Here is a 21,954-nt window from a genome sequence, read left to right as displayed (position 1 = left end):
AGTGCTCAGAGAGAGAAAATGTGCAAATTGACGCAAATTGTTATAATTTGTGAAGCAGTTGTGAAAATTTGATCATTACCATTTCAAATGCTGAGATTTCTCTCTCTATTGCTCCCCATTTTCTCTCAATGGGGTCATACTAGGGGATTACAAAAGAGAGAGAATTGTTTGCATTTGGAATGGTAATGATCAAAATTCCACAGCTGCTTCGCAAATTGCAGCAATTTAAATGTTTTCTCTTCATCTCTCTGAACACTGGTTTCTCTCATTTTAACTGAAATTTACTTATTTTCTTACACAATTGGCCACAATTTACCACAACTAAACTACTAAAAAGTTATCTTACGAATCGCCGTTTAGCTGTCAGAATTGGTTCTGCAGAATCTCCTGATTTTATTCCAAAGTTTGGGGTTCCACAAGGCAGCAACTTGGGCCCTTTGTTGTTTACAATGTTCTGTAATGACATTAATTTACTTCTTATTGGCTGTGGAGTTCTCCTGTATGCGGACGACCTAAAAATATTTTTGGTCATAAACAGTTTAGCTGATTGTTACGAGTTACAAGGCTTCGTGGACATGGTTGTGAACTAGTGTGCTGATAATTTACTGGTTTTAAGCGTTGCTAAGTGTTGTGTTATTACATTCGGTCGGAGGAAACATCAATTCATATATGAATATAGCAGCTTTGTGAGTCACTGCAACGTGTGGATCAGATAAAGGATCTTGGAGTTTTATTGGACCGTCATATGACTTTTAAGCCCCATTACTCTGTGGTACTCGAGAAGGCCAACAGGATGCTGGGATTCATTATACGCCTGAGTACAGAATTCACCCGTCTGCTTGCGAGCTTTGTATTGCTGCCTGGTTCGATCAATATTGGAATCTGCGAATCTGGTATGGTGGCCGTTTGAGGCTTTGTGGGTTGCGCGTTTCGAAGCAATTCAACGGCGATTTGTGCGGTATGCTCTCCGTGAACTACCTTGGGAAAACCCGTTAAATCTACCGCCTTATCCACAACTATGTGCTCTGCTTGGACTCCATACGCTGGCTGATCGTCATTCCATTGGTCGATCACTGTTCGTGGCAAAGATCTTGAGAAATGAAATTGACTGCTGTTGGCTGCTTTCCCATTGTAACATTTATGCTCCAGAACGAACCCTTTGGAATCGAGACTGGCTCTCAGTGTAACAACGAAGTACGCGCTATGGCAGTAACGACCCCCTTCGTGCCGCAAAAATATGCTTCCTCCGTAATTATACCCTATTCGATTTTAATGTGTCCATTGCAACTTTCAAACAACGGATTGAGCATAGCATGAGTGAACGATTAAGAAACTAGCAAACGATTTATGTAAACCTAGATTTAAGTTTTATTCATTCAGACACCCACCGTTGTCAGATGATATCAAGATAATAAACAATTATAAACAACTACAATCATTTGCTGCACAATTTGTGTGATCGTTGACGTATTCCCTCTCTTTATCTCTGTTTCTCGGGTGACACTCTCAAGGAGCAATACTTTTATGCCCGCACTCTAATGTGCTTAAAAAGGTCCTAGAAGGGATTCAATTTGATCAAAAAGTTAACTTACAATTCACTGAAAAGCACATTGGCCACCACCTAAATAGTTACATCAACCTTAAACACAAAAATCTAGCAAAAAATCTTGAACCCCAAAATTCTCGCTGTTTTTGAGCTTCGAAAGGTGAACATTGAACGCCAAATTTGGATATTGAATTTTTAAGAAGCCACACTACTAGTCACTTTAATTCCAAACAGAGAGCGCGAGAAACGTTAATGCCATTTAAGAATCTCACCGCAGCGCGCGATTTTAGCGCCGATTTTTCAGTGTCAGTGAGTGTTGGATGGACTTATGTCAGCTGGTCAGTGTCAGACAGTCACAGTGAAAGAGCCGCGATGTTCATAAGACAATCTCGCAAATCGCTTGGCGAGCGCCAGTCAAGATTACGCTCTGGTCGCGACCGGTCGTAAAGTGTTCTGCTCTTTTAAATTCGGAAATTCTGGCGGTTTTTTTTTTTCTTCTAGTAAACCGTACCGCACGATATCGATCCATGTGTGTGGTGTTCCCCGTCCCCTCGAGAAATGAGTTACTTACGTGAGGTGTAAATTGTTGGTCTCCGGATGGTTCCACGGGGTGGAGTGAAGGAAGGGGGGGTTCGAGTTTTATTTTTGTATATCCAATGTTTGCCAATGTTCCCGGTCTGAATTTTTGGCGAGTGCCCTCAGAGTGGAAGGAACGGACCCTGTCATTAGCAAGGAATTTTAATCTGTTGTGTGCTAAGGACGAGTGTACTGCAACTTTGTTGCAGTGTGAAATGTGCGGTAAACATCCCTGTCACGTTAATGAGTAGCTCATCTATTGCGAAGAAAAATGACAATCGTTGCGGTCAGATAACGCTTTGGTTGGTGTTGAATTGTGGGAAAGTGCTTCTGGCAAATGTTCAAAACCAACATAAGTGAAAGACCCCCCACATTAAAAAAACGGCACACATTATTGTAAACAAGAGCAGGCGTCGTTTTTCTGAGTGGCAATCATTTGTAAAACAACAACTCAACTCAACCACCAAATTTGAAGATGTTGAAAGCAGACAACAACCCATCAAGATAGGAAAAGAAAAAACAGTTAAAAGAGAAATGTATTAATTAGCCGAACTTAACCTGAAATTCGACAGCCACCATCGATCGGCGGTTGCCTCGAATCAATGAAATTGAAAAACCCCTTTCGATTCGATTCGACTTGATAGTGGCAGCGCATACACATGACCATTGAAAAGTCAATCAGCAGGGTCAGCTGCATCGTGATGTGTCAGTGGGAGTGATTTCGGCTATTTCCATTTGGGTGTTTGGTTTTATTTTTGTTGTTTCGTCACTGTCATTCACGCGATTTGGTCTCGTGCGCTTGGTCCAAAGTCCAAAGCAAAACCCTTTGCCAAGTTCTAGGAGCTGACTGCTACTGTTGAATTGCATAACAACGTCTTCGCTGCTGGTAAGTGACTAGTCTCCACTTCCAATCAAAATCAATTGCTTGGAAGTTGTTGGAAACAAATAGAATCGATTAATTATCATCGAACCCATACAAACGCAAAGCAAATGGAAACATTCTGACGTCAGTCACGTCACGAAACGTCACACACAACGTCCATGCGGGTTTGTTGTGAAATGGTGAGAGCACGTTGTCTTGTTTTCGGGTAGTTTGTGGTGTTTCTCAGGCGAGACTCGATGCGCATGGCAGAAGAAATGTTTTGGATTGATTTTAGTTTCAAGAGCGACGTTTTCTCGCTCCAAGAGCTTCAAGTGCAGGTGCCGGTTGTTATTCGATCGTCACTAGTACCTACCAAGGTATGCGGCCGGTTCAAGAGGAATTTTGCGATAGTGAATCCGTCTGTCGAGTGTAGTAGTTGAGTGAGTGATTATCACTAAACGTTGACGACAGGCTTCTCGCGGGACGATACTACTCAAGGTCGTTTGAGATTGGGCAGTTTGACTGATAGGGCAACGTAGGTACCGCATTTATTCAACTTGTCTGTCAAACATTGGAGCTTTTTGTGTTGGTGTGTTTGATGAAAAAAAACCGACATCAAAACAAACTGTTGCAATATGTTTGGGTACTGCGAGCACGAGTAACCACTTCAATTTTTCTTATTTGTTTGTAGGACTCAAACTCATCCCTTGACTTTTCTATAAATTTTAAGGAACCAATGAGGAAAGAAAAACCATAGAAATTCATTTTATTTAATTTATCTTCAGTGTTGCTGAATACAACTATTATTTTATTTTTATTAGAATTGATTTATTTTCTACATATCCCTCATCTCAACTCTATATTTTTTCTCACCTCTATTCTCAATTGAAACTTTTTACGCATTGACTTTTTTTCACTAAAGCAAAGTTTGATTCACCAAATATCCTAAATTTTTGATCAATATTCCACATTTTACTCTCCAAAATTGATGGCCTCGGTCAATCACGTAGTAGCAACCATTGGCGATGTGGAATTCGTTCTACTGAGCCACGCCTACGATCATGGAATTCGAAATGCAGTTGTTTTTAAAAGATTTCCATCATTTAAAAAAAACATCAACTAAGTCTACGAAGCTTATTAAATTATATCGAACTTAAATATTCTTCAGGTTGTATTTCGAGTTCAATGATTTAGGGTGGATGTAAGTAGTAAATCAAGATAAGCTAAGCTAAGCATATTCCACATTTTACTCTCCATCCTACAACTTATTATAATCTCTGCATGTCCTTCATATTTCATCTATACATTCCTTGTCAACTTATTCTCAATAGAATCTTTTATTTACTGACTTTTGTTTCTCTCAAATACAAAATTTTATTTTCCAAATATCCCTCATCTCAATTCTAGATTCCATTCCCAGCAAAAGCTTTTCAAATCTTTAAATTTTATTTTATTTTCATTTAATACGAAAATATTCTTAGCAACAGCCTTCCCAATCTGTGCTTTTCCTGTCGCTCTGTTTTTGTTTACCAGAGCCGGAACTATCCGGAAACATTCTTAGTATCATCTTTCCCAAACTGTGCATTTCTTGTCACTCTAATTCTGTTTACGAGAGCCAGAATCAAAATCAACAATCAGCAGAAGTTGATATAAAAATCTGCATGCGCTCTCTGCTTTTATTCTATTTATTTACCAACCACGCCATAGTCGTGATTTTACGATTCTTACGAATCTCAATTCAGAGATTCACTCAGACACGTCTGTTACTCACAAGAATAGATCAATGACTGACTTTGTTTTGTTTGTTTTGTCTAGTGTTGCAAAAAATTTTTGCCAAATTTTGCAGGTTCGCAATATTGACGGTAGGTGGCGAACCTACCATTTTTCCGAAACAAATGCCCTGTACACAGCAAGAAAAAATCGTGTAAATTTAGATCGAAAACGGTGCACGAAAACGGAACATCGATTTTGATGTAAAATTCTATCACGGTGTATTTTTTTCGAGGATGTAATTTTTGAGGCGTGTAAATTTAGATCGAAATCAATGCACGAGATTGGATCACAAAAGCCGTCGTGTAAAAATACACAAGGATGTAAATTTTAAAATTAATTATCGTTAATATTGATATTTTTTCTAAATATTAAGGTTTTTGCTTTTTTCTTGAATAAATACGCAGCTTGTATCATTTTTTATTTACATTTATTTTCAAAACTGAACATAAAAAACCATTCGGAAAGCGTCAGGCTGAAATTGTTGTTGCATCTGATGATTCCCAGCACGGGAATGTTTTTCGAATCAGCATGATCAGCATCCTCGAATGGTTCCGGAAATCATAATTATTCGGTCAGAGTCCTGCACACTTGAATTGTTCTGACAAAAGTTTCTCCGGATAAGCACTGGCCGAATATCAGCCGCTGCGAAAAGTCTGACCTTGCTGTAATGGAGAGAAAAACTTAATCAGTTGCAACCATATTCTTCATTTCACGTCTCATAAACTTACTACTTTAAAGACTTTTAAAGTGCTCCTGTAGCTACGCCTTTGAATGATTCGTTTCCGAATAATTTTCCGACTTGTTTACTTTGTGCCCGACGCGCAAACTAACTTGAAATATAAAAAGGCACAGTTTAAATATTTGCATTCAATTTTAAATCAAACAGATATAATTTTACACTGTTTGTGATACAAATTTCATTGACCGGTTGATTTTTGCATGATGCAGTGTAAAATTAAATCAAAAAAGTTTATTTCTATTCTATTTTGGAAAATAGACTAATATTACATCGAAAGAAGTTTAAAATTACATCTTTTTGTAATTACACTCAAGAAAAAATAGATCACTCGTGTTTTAGATTCCGTGTACTTTTAGAAATTTTTTGCTGTGTAGGAAAAATGGACCTGTTTAGCCCGATTTTATCATAGGAATTGCCTTTTTATAGTTGGGTGGCACTTTCTAACTGAGATAGCATTTCTTCAAATCGATCGATGCGCACTGTGGAATCCATGTTGCTTACTGTTGGAAAAATTATCCAACAAACGAAATCGAGTGTCCAGCCAGTTAGGTCAGTGGTTGAAGCATTGTCAAATATTCACTCAAAAACTCAAAAAACTGGTTAATGAAATTATAGCAGAGTCACTTGAACTCACATGTGTTAAAAGACTTTTTGGCAATAGATCCTGAGCATTGGCAGACTAACGAAGAAATAATCCCTCTAGTGCCCAGACGAAGACAACAAAAATCAGCATAAAACCAAAACCAACCATAATTTTGGCTCGTCGTGCAGAATGTTTCAAAATATGTTAATCTAACAATCCATATCCAATCCAATGAACACTGTTTTTAAAGCAGTTGTGAAAAGTTACAACTACGAGGAGCTTGAAAACATCAGAAAATTGGAAACGGATCTATTTTTTCCAAAAATATTAATTCGCGTAGCCTCATAAAACCATACCGTGGTTGAATTAGAGAGAATTTTTCGATTACTTTGATTCAGTAAATCCATGTGTTTTCGAAATAAAAAAAAGTTTGACAGTTTGGTCTATGAGTTACCAGTTGCCACTAACGAGCCTACAGTACACAAAGAGACGAAATGTCACGATTGGAATTTTTGATTCTCTATCAGTAGCAGTGCTCAAAACTGTTGACATGCTTGGATGAAAGTGAAATAATTTTCCTTTCAATATCTACGTTTCACGTTTCCATCATTGCGCCCAATCCGTCAAAATAGTAATCTGTGACTGACTGTCGAAAAAAAGTCACTCCAATTTCTTCTTCGTGAATGTGAACTTTTGAAAAACTCAGTCATCTAAATTAGGAGATCATGACAGGATTGAAATTACAAACAACGCATTTTTTTTTGGGATTTTAACGCCTGGGCGTTTTTATCCCCTACAAACATTGCATGACGGGAATCTCCATTATTTTTCTTCCAGGTCATATTTTATTAAGAAAGTTTCAAGCCGTCCAATAAAAATCATCGTTTTAGGAGGCATTTTATCATTCGGAAACGTCTAACCGTACAGGGGAAGAGTAGTCACGTTAAGTTGATTCCGCAGACGTCCCGCAGGCATTGCTCTTAGCCGAACTCTTAGTTCGGAAGAATTTTTTTTAGTTGTCTGGTAGTAGAGAAAGTACATTCAATCATGGAAAATCCAATTTACCTGATTGAATGTTTGTTTACTGTCACGAATTTGTGGATTGAATGACTGTGGAGTGAATGACGAAAGAAAAAATGTATTCACTGTCATTATGAAGTTCGTCTATGCAACTGTGATTTAATTTCATCGTCTTTCGAAACACGTGGGGATGAAATTTATTTTCTCTCATTCATGCCTTACTGCGGTCAACGAAAATGATTTCTTCGAGCTCTGATCAGTAGTGTCAGTGTCGTTCCAATCGAGCAGAGCCAAGCAGTCTTAAAGGCAAACCCACAGCAGGTTGCAAGCTCATTATTTTGAAAGGGATCAGATGGCGCCTCTTTGTTTACTATACTCTCTTTACCACCAATCTGGATTAATTTTTTTAGAAAAAAAAACCTTGATTAGGATGGAGAAATTAAACATAAACCCCGCCTTGAAGCGAGGTTGAGAAACAACGAAACCATTTAAAAAAAAAAGGAATCTGCGCATTTGATTTCAAAATTGTTGACCAATATCCGGGCAATATCTGGGCGAATTTGGTCTAAACCTAGGAATAACTCATCAAAAATCAACAACAAAAAAACTAAAAAAAAAATGTTCAGCATAATCTTTCCGCAGATTTCAAATCATATTTTATGCTTCCGAAGAACTTATCATGACTATTTTTATGAAACTTGCTCACAAAATTTCGTTTTGGACGCATAAATAACTAAAATTTCACTACACAACTTGTTTTTTTGGTTTGATTTGAGAATGAGAATGAGAATAAATCCGAGCAAAATGCGGGCTTTTCCAATGAAATTTGGACGACCGCGCCGGATCGAACTTTTCCCATATTCTATATTAAATATCCGGGAAAACCTGTATAAAACAGGGCAATGTGGCAACCTTAATATAAAAATGTAGATATGAGTCAGTGTTAATAAATATGATTCTAAATTAAAGAAAACAAATAGTTGAAGTGTGTAAGAACTGAAAGTATTCGGATTTTTCATACATTTTTCCGAAAATCTCTATTCTAATTTGAAGTTTTTTGCATAAGCTCGTGCTTCAGCCAAATAAGCTGCAACTTTCAGAAAATTCTTCTGTGCCCCGTTGGAAAAATGTAAGAAATATCATCCCATTCAAATCTGAGCCAGTCTTAATTACAGATATTGGATGAAATACAATGTCTTGGTGTGTTGTTTTTAAGTTTAATTCGAAACCATAAATTTTGAGTTCCCGATTTCCGAGTCCGCCGATAATTGACTCATTCTGTATCTCTTTAGATGTGTATCCCTGAAGACCACAGCAAACGTCAATGACCAAGTTCAAGTACCGTGGAGCAAAATCTTCATGGTACTTACCATAAGCAAACAGCACGAAAGTTGGAAGTCGCTTAGACATTAAAGAGACTTCGCGACTTTGTTGGTACAAGGAAAGTGCCTGTTCGACTGATATTTAAAAAAACCCGATTTAATACACTTATCAGTGGATTGGAGGCTTTCTTACAGAGTTTCAATTATCTTTGGAAATAAATGACACAATAATGGATTCCTTATTTCTGAATTATTTATTATCTAATATATAAAGATGAGTTGGACTATATATGTTTGTTTGTATGCACCTTATACAAATCCACACCGCTGAACCGATCTGCCTGAAATTTGGTACAGAGATGTAGTTGGAGCACGGTAAGGTTTTAGTAATAGTTCTGAGCCCCTCCCATCTAAGAAAAGGGACCCATCCCAAACTCCAAATTCAAAATTGTTTTGATAAATTATTCAAGGCCTCAAATTTCACATTTTTCCTAGGTGCAAAAAATTAATTAGGGTTGCAAATATGCAATTATGATTTCATCCAAAATCTTTGGTTTTTGAAATCACTTTTGAAAATATTTAAAAATAGTTTAGGAATTTTTTTTTTTTTTGAAAAAACTTCAAAACATAAAAAAAATAAAAGAAAGGCTTCAAATCAATAATGCAGTTTCCCCAAGATCGCAAGTAATTTTGGTTTACGAAAAAAGGTTAAAGCAGTCTTCTACTTGTTCACTTTACTCCATTTGTACTATTTATTATATACTACACTACTTTTATCTTAAAACCTGGCAAATTCCGGGCATTCGATTTCAAATTTGTCGACCAAAATCCGAGAAATTTCTGGGCGAATTTCATCAGAACTTAGAATTATTCATCCAAAATCAAGAAAAAATACTTGAAAAAAAATCATCTTCATTAATCAGCAGATTTTAATCGTATTTCAAGTTTTCAAGAAAACTTTTATAAATATGTTCATGTAACTTGCTTAAATTTTTTTTTATTTTCACAGTATTTTATAGTTAAATTATTTTGTAATTATTTCAATAAGTTTCTCATTGTTTTTCAATTCTGAATTATTATGTTCTGAAAAAAAAAAGAAAACATAGTTCTATCTTTGTATTTTTTAAGACCTAATATTTCAATTGACGGCTACAAAGTATTTCGAAATTCATTATTTTAATTTTCTTCAGTTTCTTATTGATCATTCAAGAAATCACCCATTTCCCAACCAACCAAAATTTTGAATCGCATTCGATTTCTGGGTTTTCGGAAATGTAGATGAAAAGTTTGTTTCTTAATTTGTAGATTATGTTTAAGCAGATGGCTAGTTCAGAATAAGGAACATCCTTTAAAATAATTGATTGATGACTTGGCGGAAAGAGCAATGATTCAAAACCTTGAAAATTTGGATTTTGAATTTTGAAAACCCCCCCCATGAGCGGGTCCTTCGCACGGGCCTGTCTCCCAGAGAATACAAAACATTTCAAACGTGTAAAATAAGGATGTCAGATGCCCGGTTTTATCCTGATTTGCCCGGATATTTTATACAAAATTTGGGAAAAGTCTGGTCCGGCTCCGTTGCCCGGATTTCATTGAAAACTGCCCGGATTTTTTCACTTTTATTGCCAAATCCAACAAAAAAAACAAATGTGATACACTTTTTTTTAATTATCCGTCCAATTTGAAAATTTCTGAGCAAAATAAATTTGAAAGATTTTATGGAAACCTCAAATACGTTATTGAACAAACTGATAAGTTTTAATGAAAAACAATTATTTCAATATTTTTTCTTGATTTTTGTGGGTTTTGAAAAAAATGCCCGGATTTTGCCCGGAGTTTTTTCAACAATTTTTAGAAAAAAATGCCCAGATTTTGCCAGGTTTTTAGATAAAATTGCCAGGATTTATCCGGCCCGTATAGGAGCTGAAAAAATGCTGGCAACCTTAGTGTAAAAGAACTGAAGATGAGTTCAGTATACTGTCTTCAAATAGCCATGTTGTCTGCTTAGAAGTTAGTTTTTGGTACCTTTAAATAAAAATTGCTAATTAATCACGTGCAAACATCGCGGAACATGCTCTAATATGAGCTGAAAAAGGAAAAATTTATTCCTCATTTTTGTTTCATCGGGAAATATTTATCTCATGACAATTGGGAAGTATAATGAAGATTCAAAACATAAAAGACAAAATTCAAAAAATTAAACAAAATAATTAAACTCAAATACCATAGAGATACAGATATTAAGTTTAAGAATTCAAGAATAAAAATCAAGTTTTATTCCGAACTAAAATTTAGTGTCTCAAATCTAAATCATAATTTCAAATCAAGATTTGAGAAAAAAATATGAATTAAGATAAAAAAATAAATACAATCAGAGCCAAAGCAGAAATAATACCACATGTGAACCTCAATTTTATACCTTTGAAACACAAAAAAACGTTTCTGTATATGTTTATGAATATGATACTCATGAGATAAAAAAAAATGGTTATCAAATTTTTATTCTAAATGTGACAAAAATTTAATTGGATACCCTCAAAGCTCAAGGGATATAAGTGCAAAAAAGATCGATTGAAAATAAAATCGGAATAGGGATTAAATGTTAAGATCACAGAATCAGTAATCATTGAAAAAAGGAATCCAAATGAGTTTATTACCATAAACAAAGATCCTGAATTCTCAAAACTCAGAAAAACCATGAAACTGAACTTCAGTAACTGAAAAAACACCACAAGACTTGAAAATCTCAATGAATTGGATCTGGATAAAGATAAGGTTAAAAACATAGAAATATTCATGTTAATGAAATCACTCAATGATATTGGCAACTCAAACAATGATTGAAAAGTGAAAATTTATAATAATACCCGGTATTAACCCGGATACTGCCCAGGGCATATAGTCTAAGTCACTGGCCCTTACACCCCCTGGACTGCAGCCCAAACAGCCATAGTCCAGAAGTAGAAAGAAGAAGAAGAAGAAGAAGAAGGATACTGCCCGGGTAAAATTCTGAAATGTTTATCATAAAGCTTCTCTGTTCTCGTGGTAACACTGTGAGCTAACATGTATGTATGTATGTATGTATGTATGTATGTATGTATGTATGTATGTATGTATGTATGAGTCCCCCATCGGTAGCAAGGTCCAGCCTATGTCTGTGTGGCTTGGCCTTCGAATTGACTTCTAGGGCTTCCACGGCCGATGGTTCGTCGAGAGAAGGCATCCAACCCTCAAAAACCTACAATGGTTGGCACTCCACTCCGCTTGCAATAATTCCCTTGGGTTATCCCCAGATGCATTCCCTCTTATAAATATATAATAACAATTAAATAAACATATAGTAATATAAAATAGGTATGTGCAATATAATATATGTAAGATATAAAGAATATGAAATATACAAAATATAATATGATAAATAAAATTAGAAATAAGATGGGCGGTCAAAATATGTACAATCATGACAGACTAGCACGATAATACTACAATTTCAATTGAAAAGTTACAGCATAAATATTCAAAATGTACATTTATATGAGAAATTTTTGAACATATATATTAAATAGTGAATGAAAGTTATTCAGATAGATATGCAGTGCAGATAGTGCAGATAGTGAAAATCTGAAATCGAGAAGTTTGATTTTAAAAAAAGCCTACTGAATTAAAAAAATTAGCCGTAAACTACAAATAAGAAAGAAATCTGCAAATTAAATGAGAAACAAATAAAATCAAACTATTAAAGAAATTGATGAAGTATAAGTTAAATTTTTATGAGTGTCTTCTCACTTTTTATATACTTTTTTGAGTTGGTAGATTTAAAAGGAATATAAATAAATTTTTAACTAAGTTTGTTTTGCCATTAACTAAAATTTTCAAATAAGGTTAGTTAATAGTTTTTTTTTTTTTTTTTTTTTTTTTTTTATCGAAACACAGTGGTAACACTGTGAGCTAACATGTTTCGATAAAAAATAAATGAAAATTGGAGGTGTTTTGCCTCATATTCTTCTTTATTTTTTTCGAATTTGGTTTACATATAATATTTTTGTCCAGATTTTGAGTTGAAAATTTTGAAATTCGATACCTAAATTTTGATATTCTCAGCCCGCAGAACTTCTTCACTACTCACTCTAGGGGGCCCCCTTAACTTGAAAAACTTTTCTAGATATTATTTCAAGGAGGCCTCTTGTTGTTTTTGTTCCGATTTTCTAGTTTTGATTTCTTTCCATAGATTTGTAGAAATTGAAGTAGTATGATTTAAGTAATGTAAATCTTTTTTTCCCTCGGGGGGCCCCCCTGAGCCGGGGGGTCCGGGGCAATTGCCCCTTTTGCCCCCCCCTTAATCCGGCCTTGACTATCACCATGGGCTGGGCATTAGAAACGACCATCCAGAGTTCACGTATACTGGATGGCAAATCAAAGCTTGCTGAGCAATAACAATTTTAAAGGGAAAATTTTAGCGGGTGTTTTTTGTCCTTCTACTGTTCAAAGCACGTGATACCGGTGAGAGATATTTGGATGCAATAATATGCCTACATTTTGAATTGAAAAATCTAACTAGCCTGTTAGGAATATAGATATTGACAAGAATTGTACTTAGTGTTTATCAAAGCTCTTTACCGCCGCTGGGGGGCTTTGAGGGTCTACAAAAACAAACAATGAACTGAGCAGTAAACAATGAATTGAATGATTTTTTTAGCTAAACAACTATTTGGGCTGAGTGTTGAAAAACTTATGAACCGGTTTTCATAAATTCCAGCTTTTAAGAGCCAACCATTTTAATATTTATGGGATTTTTCATAGAGAAAGAAAAAATTATTAGATTCAGCATTCAGCCTCTTAGATAGCCTTCGAGGAATTCAAACGGGGGTTTAGAAAATTGATTAAGAAATTAAATCTAAGGTTTTTAGTTTTATACAATTCAATTTCATTGGCAAATTTCTAACTTTTGAGTCATTTTTGGTCATCGATGTGACTTGACAAGATTGATCACTTTTCACAATAATTAATGGAATTTTTTTTTTGTTTCGATTATAGTCGTTTTACCATCTTTATGGCATTCGCGACTTTATCAACGTTACAGTTGGCGGATCGTTATTGAAAAACTTACCCGGTACAACTGTGTTCGATGTTTACTCTTGGGCTCGAACTCGCGGACATCGGCTCAGGAGACAACAGACTTGCCAACTGAGCTATATCACAAGCCCTAGAATTAATGGAATGATTGTGTCCAACAATGGAAACATTAAAATATAACTCAAATTAAATAACTTCAAAAAACCTATTAGTGGAACTTTTAACGTTTAAGAAGAATTACTCATAAAGCAGTGTGATTTTAAAAGCACACATACAATTGAAAACATGCAAAGTGAGTTTTGAACATAATTCAACAAGATTCAAAATCTTTTTTGAAAATTTAGATTTAAGTGACTAAAACTTGAATATGCCGTTGTACAGGGAGATCATGTAACTTGAAAAGTGGAATGATTTCCAAAAGAAGTTTTTATTAAATGGGGGATGTGAAAGTAAAAAACAAAAAACAGTTTTATCAGCTGAAGATTTCAGGTAAATGCTATTCAAGCTTCGTTAGAAATGGTGGGTGAAAAAAATGTTGGTTATGATAGGATGAACAAGTATTCTAGGGAAATAGTTTTAAATTTCTTTGAATACAAACAAATTTTTTTTAAATTATGAACACGAGAAAAACAATAAATAATCTCAATCAAAACGAAAAAGACTAACAAAACTTACATAGCTCACATGGCCTAAAATTGGTGAAATTTCTTATATCTAATGATAAATACAAAGCTTCCAAAATTTCGAAAAGTCCAACGACTCATTTTGATCTATATTTTATGCGAACCCGAGCAAGGCCGGGTAAAATCAGCTAGTTAATCTATAAAAAAGGTTATGATTAAAGAAAATCGATAGCAAAAATTACTAAACTCAATAGAAAAAAAAGGTGGCCAGTACGTTTTTTGGAGATTAAGCGAACTGATATTCAACGAGTTAATTTACAATCAACATATTTCAATCTGTTCAAGTTTGAGAGCCACATTTCTCGACGCTCACTAGTGGTCAAGGTGTTAGCCTTCTGAACTCTCATGATAAATATCGTGGGATCGATTCTCTCGGCTGATTAATGAACTTTTTGTCAAATTTTTGATTGCCTCGGTAATTAATTTAGCGATTGCTGGCTACTGCTGCTGAGCAAATGGCTACCTTTTTTGGAGCCGACATAAGTATGATATTTACTGTGGAATAGAAAATTTAAACAATTTTGTTTTTTTTTTGGTTCTGAGATATGACCTACAGGAAAAAAATCCAATTTTTTGATACTAAATTCATCAAAATCGTGATACCTGGAATAGGAGTTAATGTGGTAAGAACGATTTAATGGAACATACAAATTCACGGACATCATCGTAACTCGTCGAGCTGAGTCGATTGGTACCTATAAAGTGGGGTCTTGGACCCTTAATTAATGATATCCCCAACTGACCGTTCGCTATGCCTTTCTGTAAGAAAGCCAAAACAACATGTTAGTTCCAGGAAAAAAAAATAGAAACGAAATACCGAGACCACAGAAATATTAAAGAACAATTGTAAGCTTCTTAGAGTGTTATAACGGAATTTGAAAAAAAAATCATTTTATAACTTCAACTCAGGTTAGCGGAATAGAACTGCTATATATTTTTTCTGATAAGTAAAGTTGAATTTGCTTTAAAAATATCTGTTCAATAAATTTATTTTTATTAAATTTGAACCCTTTATGCATGACTTTTTTAAATAAGAAATTTACGCTATTGACACTCTGGAATAACATCTTTTAAATTTGACTAACACAACTGAACAGGTTTGAAGCCGTTATTTTGAGTCTTAAAAAAGTTATGACCCATCAAAGTTCAAAAATTATTTTTTTAATTCGTTTAAATACGATTCGGCCATTTTCTTCCTATCACTGTTCATTAGGTGCAGGAAGTAGGAATTTGTTAGAATTTCTTAATAACAGCAGCGAAATAATAATGTTCGAAATAATAGCAGCGCAATATGAAAACTAAACAAAAAAGCCTTTTTTGAGTCTTAGAAATGAGTCCGAATTGAAATAAGCATTAAAATGAAGTTTCGGCCGAATACTCTTTTGGATTTTTTAATGAAAGCTGTTATTTAAATTTCCTTCTATTTCTTCTGGTTTGATGCCTCTCATGTTTTGAGTCGATTATTTTCAACCATATGATGTATTACAAGATATTTTTCAATGATTTAGTTCAATAACTGAAAGGACATCAGGCGACTTGTAGCTTCTAGGGCGTTTATCACCAATGTGATTGGTTTCCAGTGAAATCTGGGACAAAACATGTCGAAACAGATTCCAAGCCATTTGAAATAGCTTATCTGAAATGGAATCAATTTTATTTTTATTTATATAGTATTCCGTCTCACGACATAACTTGACGAACATAATTCCTAAAATTCACTCGGTTCATGGCAACCGTTCTCCAATTCCTCGGGCACCCAATCTAATGGAATCAAATGGAATGGAAATGGAATCAAATGAAGGTCGAATATGAGCAAGAAGATTTCTTCAAAATAGTTGTTAAAAACAACGATGATCTTTTGCTTCAAGCATACCATACTTTCTACCACACGTATTATCACGGTCGGGCAATTGAGAACGATTTTTGAAAAATTTGTAAAAAAGTGCAAATCTCAACAAAATCTAGTCATTATTCCAATACATACAAGAGAAAAAAGGAAGCGAATGACTTGAAATTAAATGTTTTCATTGAATCACAGCAGAAGTGTTAAAATTGTATTTAAGGATTAAAACAAAAATTCAGGGTTCATTAGGAAACTTTTTAAAAATCGCTATTGAACACAAAACCTGAAATTTAAAAAACAGTTGGAGCATTTTATTTGATTTAGCAAATGATCTGATAAAACCCGGATAAAATTCGTGAAGTTTTAAACAATATTTCGGCATTCCGGCCAGATTTAATTTATCACGAATTCCTATATTGGATTTATGGGCAAACCTGGATTAATATCAAGAAAATCTGGAATAAACGATAATCAAAGTAGAAAGCGATACTTGTCACTATTCTCCTGTACGATCTGCTGTGTAACCATAATTTTTGATCATGGTGTAGCTTTTTCAACACAATTTAAAAAATTTGTTGTTATTGTATAAATTTTAAAAATAAATATTCGGTCGAATACTTAGTTCAACTATTCGGTGAGCAAAACATTCGACTTAAAGGCTTTTGGGCGGTATTTGGCGTCGAATATTCGGTGCATCTTAAAAAAGAAAAAGAACACTTGTTCATTTACAAAATTTGTTATTTTTGTTGGAAATCACCTATTTTTTAAATAAGAAATTGTAGAGTTTCTAATTAAAGGAAAAGCCAGAAAATTGCATGTATAATGGTGTGCGAGCGCAACTAAATTCTTCGTGAAATGCTTTTAGCCTACGTATAAAATTAATTAGTTCTCAAAAAAAAAAAAATATATATATATACATATATATATATATATATATATATATATATATATATATATATATATATATATATATATATATATATATATATATATATATATATATATATATATATATATATATATATATATATATATATATATATATATATATATATATATATATATATATATATATATATATATATATATATTTTTTTTTTTTTTTTTTTTCATATTTGTATTATTTTTGTAAATTTTGTCATTTGCTAGTTTTTGGTTTGTAAATTTGTTTTGTGTCAATATTGTAAATTTTATACTTAAGTCATTCTTATCAATGTATTCATTTTTGCCAAAATTAATGCCATTTATGTTATTGCCTTTTTCGTTAATTTTAAATTGTTTCTGTCATACTTTTCATGATTGACATTTCTTTTTTCTTTTTTGTCAAATTTTTTAAAATTTTATCATTTTTGCCAGTTTTGTCATTTCTGTCATTTTTGCCTCACCGTAATTTTTGTCATTCTCGCCATTTTTGTCATGCTTGTTATCTTCGCCAATTTTGCCATTTTTTACATTTTTGTAATTATTGTTAGTTTTATTGTTATTATTATTTTTGTCATATTTTCATTTTTGTCGTTTTTATCATTTTTGTCATTTTTGTAAGTTTTAACATTTTTGTAATTTTTATGGTTTTATCACATTTGTCAATAGGGGATTTTTTTTATTATCTGACAATTTGCGCCGGGGGTCTTCAGATTTTCCCCAAAATTGAAAATTTGGTTCATTTTTGCGACTTAAAAACACATGTATTTTTTCAGATTTCTAACATTTTTATTTTTTAAGTTAGCTTCGGTTAGATTTTTTTGTATATAAAAAATAATCATTTTTCAAAGCTACATAACTCTGTTGTTTCTCAACGGAAATAATAAAATAGCACATCAAAATGCATTGAAATTTTATCAGCTTTCCAAATAGAATAGTTGAAAAAAAATTAAATAATGACCTTCAACATGAAAAGTTGTAAATAAACTTTAAATGGCGTCTAAAAGTACCGTCTGCACCACCGAATATTTTGCAACAAATACCATTGTATAGCTCGATTCATGATGCAACTTTTATCTGAAGACACCAAAGTGGGCCATTAACACCTTAAAGAGTTATGAAAGAAATAATGACAATAAATCTCTTTTTTTGCATCGAAAACAAACAATGGTCGAATAACTGCACTCACATATGAAGATAGCAAGCACTTCTAACAACATGGAAACAAAAGAACTTACCAAAGCAGGTATAAAACACTACTTTTTCGTGCTTTGTAGAGTGTTTGCAGCAAAACTGACTTTAAATTTTAACCAAAATTCTGAGTATCGTATTGTTAAAGTGATATAACTAATAATGGGAATGTTGCTTTTACAACCTGGTCATATACTATATTACTTATTAATTTTTCGATCAAAGATCATTGTGAAGCATAATCAATGCCAATAGTAGAAGGTTCAGTCCCTGTGTTTGGGATCACAAAAATGTGATTAAAAAAATGAAATATAGACGTGCTTTACATAGTTTTTATATCGGGAGCTAAGCACTGGACACCAAAATCCTTTCCCATTGATCAAAAAGGTATGAGAAAGTGGCACAAATGTTGCAGAAATAATCAAAGAGTTCAGTATGGCCAGCCCAGGCTGTAAAATTATGAAAATATGATACTTTTACCGTATTCGTTTTCTACATTCGCCCAGTTTTGAGGTTTACCATACTAGGAAGAACATAATTCGTCGTCAGTGTTTTGCTACCTCGATCGCTCACACACGAATCTTCAGTGTTCCACCGTCCATTTTAAATCAAATCTGGGGAATTACGGATGCAAAACTTAGCGCATAAACTTCTAAAAATGACAGTAAAATGTGCATAACTTGTTGTGACCTGGTGCAAAACTGGGTATAAGGAATACGTTAAAAGATTTTTGTATTTAACATGAAGTCAGTTAAGCTGCAACAATCTACCGCCCCTTCTTTCATAACAGTCCCATATACAAAAATAAACAAGCGAGACAATCAGATTTTTCTGTTTTGGAATATATTTTTAAATTGTGACCACCACTTTCAGCATAAACGAAAATCGTTTCTAGGTTGTCATAATAAATCGTTAGGCCTGAAATTTTCGAAATTGGGTTATTGGTAAGGTCGAGAGCACCATTTTTATTCATTATGGGACTGTTAATCGACCATATTTGAAACCTTTTTCGAATCTACTAGCATAACAGTCCCATACAAAATATATTTTTCTCACCAAGCTACTTTCTAAGACTTAAATTTGATCATTTTTGAACTTCTAAATGCAATTGTCAGAAAAAGAAACATACTTTTACAAAAAAATATCATAAACTCCACATTGTAAGTTGAATCTTTTTACGATTTTTGATTGCATCCGATAGTTTTTCGCTCAGGAAGTCATTCCTGAGAGAGTCAGACCTGCCTTCGAAAACTAGTGTGCATCATTCGACATCAAGTGAGTTAAAAAAATGTTTAAATGATTCAAAGCAATAATTCAAAGACTATTTCGCCGAAAGAAACATTGAAAAGTAACCAAATCCGTGGTATTTCACATATGGGACTGTTATTCAGGTATATTTCATATAAAACAGCCACGAATTGATTTTTTTTTCGAAATTTCTAGAACAAAACTTCTTTTTTTAGTCTTTTATGTTGAAGCCTTATGTTGACCTAAAATGACGAAAATTCATATTAGACTGTTATGCGATTAGGGGCAGTCTGAAAAGGACGAAAAAATAGTGTTTTTTACCAGCTTTGATAAGTTCTTTTGTTTCCATGTTGTTAGAAGTGCTTGCTATCTCCATATATGAGTGCAGTTGTTCGACCATTGTTTGTTTTCGATGCAAAAAAAGAGATTTATTGTCATTATTTCTTTCATAACTCTTCAAGGTGTTAATGGCCCACTTTGGTGTTTTCAGATGAAAGTTGCATCATGAATCGAGCTATACAATGGTATTTGTTGCAAAATATTCGGTGGTGCAGACGGTACTTTTATTCGCCATTTAAAGTTTATTTACAACTTTTCATGATGAAGGTAATTATTTAATTTTTTTCAACTATTCTATTTGGAAAGCTGATAAAATTTCAATGCATTTTGATGTGCTATTTTATTATTTCTGTTGAAAAACAACTGAGTTATGTAGCTTTGAAAAATGGTTATTTTTTATTTACAAAAAAATTCAACCGAAGCTAACTCAAAAAATAAAAATGGTAGAAATCTGAAAAAATACATGTGTTTTTAAGTCGCAAAAATGAACCAAATTTTCAATTTTGGGGAAAATCTGAAGACCCCCGGCGCAAACCCGTCAGATAATAAAAAAAAAATCCCCAATACTGTTTGTATATTGTCATTTTTGTCAGTTTCGTCTCGTTTTTCAAAATGTTTGTCAATTTTGTCATTTTGTAAGTTTTGTCATTTTGTCATTTCTTTTTTACCATTTTTATGATTGTCAAATTTTTAAATTTTTAATCATTTTTGTCACTCCGTCATTTTTGCCATTTTTTACAATTTTGTGATTATTGCTATTTCTTTTTTAATTTTTGACGATTTTTTAAATATTTGTCATTTTTTGTCATTTCCTTCATGTTTGTCATTTTTTTTTCCTGTTTTCCATTTTTGTTATTACGGTCTTATTTTGAAATCTTTTGTCATTTTTATCATTTTTTGTCATTTCTGTAACTCTGTCATTTTTTGTCAGTCTTGTCATTTTTGCTATTTTTTATGTTATGAACATTTTTGTTCATTTTTGTAATTTATGTTTATTTGTAAAATTCGAATCAGTTTTTCCATTTCTATTGTTTCTTTTAATGTTTGGATTTTTTTTCCGTTTTATTCATGTACACCATTTCTATCATGTTTGTAATTTTTTTAAAATTTGTTTATCATTTTTGCAAATTTTGTGATTTATTGGTTTTTTGGACAACCTTTATGAAAATTCAGTAAACCACTATAATGAAAAATCTAGGTAAGACGCCTTTTAAACATTGAAATAGTTTATACGTTTTCAGCTTTTTAAAAAAAAAAATCAACTTTCTCAATTCATGCAAAAATACTGTAGAAAATTTGAACTAGTTTACTAGCCTAAGGAACATTTGTTAGAATGGTTTTGTGAATTGATATTGGAGGTTCTTGACCAACGCAGTTATTTTCAAAAACTTTGGAATGATTAATAGACATAATTGAACACAATGAAAATAACTTTCTAATTTTTTTGTTCTGAATACCCTTACTGTTAGAAACAAACCAGCGCGAGCGTCACATAGTAGAATGAGTCGAATTGGGGTCATTCGGGAATTTCTCAAACGCTGGGGTATAAAATGCTGAGCTTTGGTCAAAAACTCATCCATAATTTATAAATTCTTTAAAGAAAATTTTCCAGTGAACAACTTTGTCGAAGATCGTAACATCGTATCTTATCAGGTAAAAAAGTTTTTAGCTGTTGAATAGAATTTTGTCTTTTGACATTGAAAAAGAATCAATTGTTTGTTTTTTTGTTTTGTTTATTTTATAGATTTTGAATTGATTCGCCTCTCTAAAAGAATTAATTAAATTGACATCAATGCTGGTGCCTAGCAAGATATTGCATGACTACTTTTCAAGCAATATCTCGCTAGACACCAGCAGTGATGCCAATTTAATTGATTGTTTTTCAATTCCAAAAGACATACCCCTATTCAACAGCTAATCACTTTTTTGCCTGATAAGATACGATGTTACGGCTTTCGACAAAGTTTAAGGAATTTATAAATTGGCACAAAAAGAATTAGCGGGCTCGGCTCCACAGAGGATACAAAAATGATGCTGATTTTTCAGAACAAAATATTCAATTTTTCCATACAAACATAAAAGTCAAAATAAACTCATGTTAACATTACTTAAAAAAAATTGTAAAAAATCAAGGATGAGTTTTGAACTAAAACGAAGCTTTTTAAGGTTTGAGAAATTTCAAAATTACCCCAAATCTATTCAATCTTATGACACAGGTAGCTGCAATTCAATTTC

General features: G+C 33.2%; 1 protein-coding gene across 1 annotated transcript in view; it reads left to right on the top strand.

Moving 5' to 3' along the window:
• The first annotated feature begins 1,945 nt into the window (after positions 1-1,945).
• Positions 1,946-21,954, top strand: part of LOC129755198 (putative sodium-dependent multivitamin transporter) — a 35,831-nt gene continuing 15,822 nt past the window's right edge. Inside the window, exon 1 of the mRNA XM_055751572.1 lies at positions 1,946-3,008. The gene's annotated coding sequence lies outside the window, so the exon portion shown is untranslated. The remainder of the gene's footprint in view (positions 3,009-21,954) is intronic.

The sequence above is a fragment of the Uranotaenia lowii genome, chromosome 3, assembly GCF_029784155.1.
Source record: "Uranotaenia lowii strain MFRU-FL chromosome 3, ASM2978415v1, whole genome shotgun sequence".
Lineage (NCBI taxonomy): Eukaryota > Metazoa > Arthropoda > Insecta > Diptera > Culicidae > Uranotaenia > Uranotaenia lowii.
Note: the sequence above shows the minus strand (reverse complement) of the source record. Positions and strands in the feature narration are given on the sequence as shown.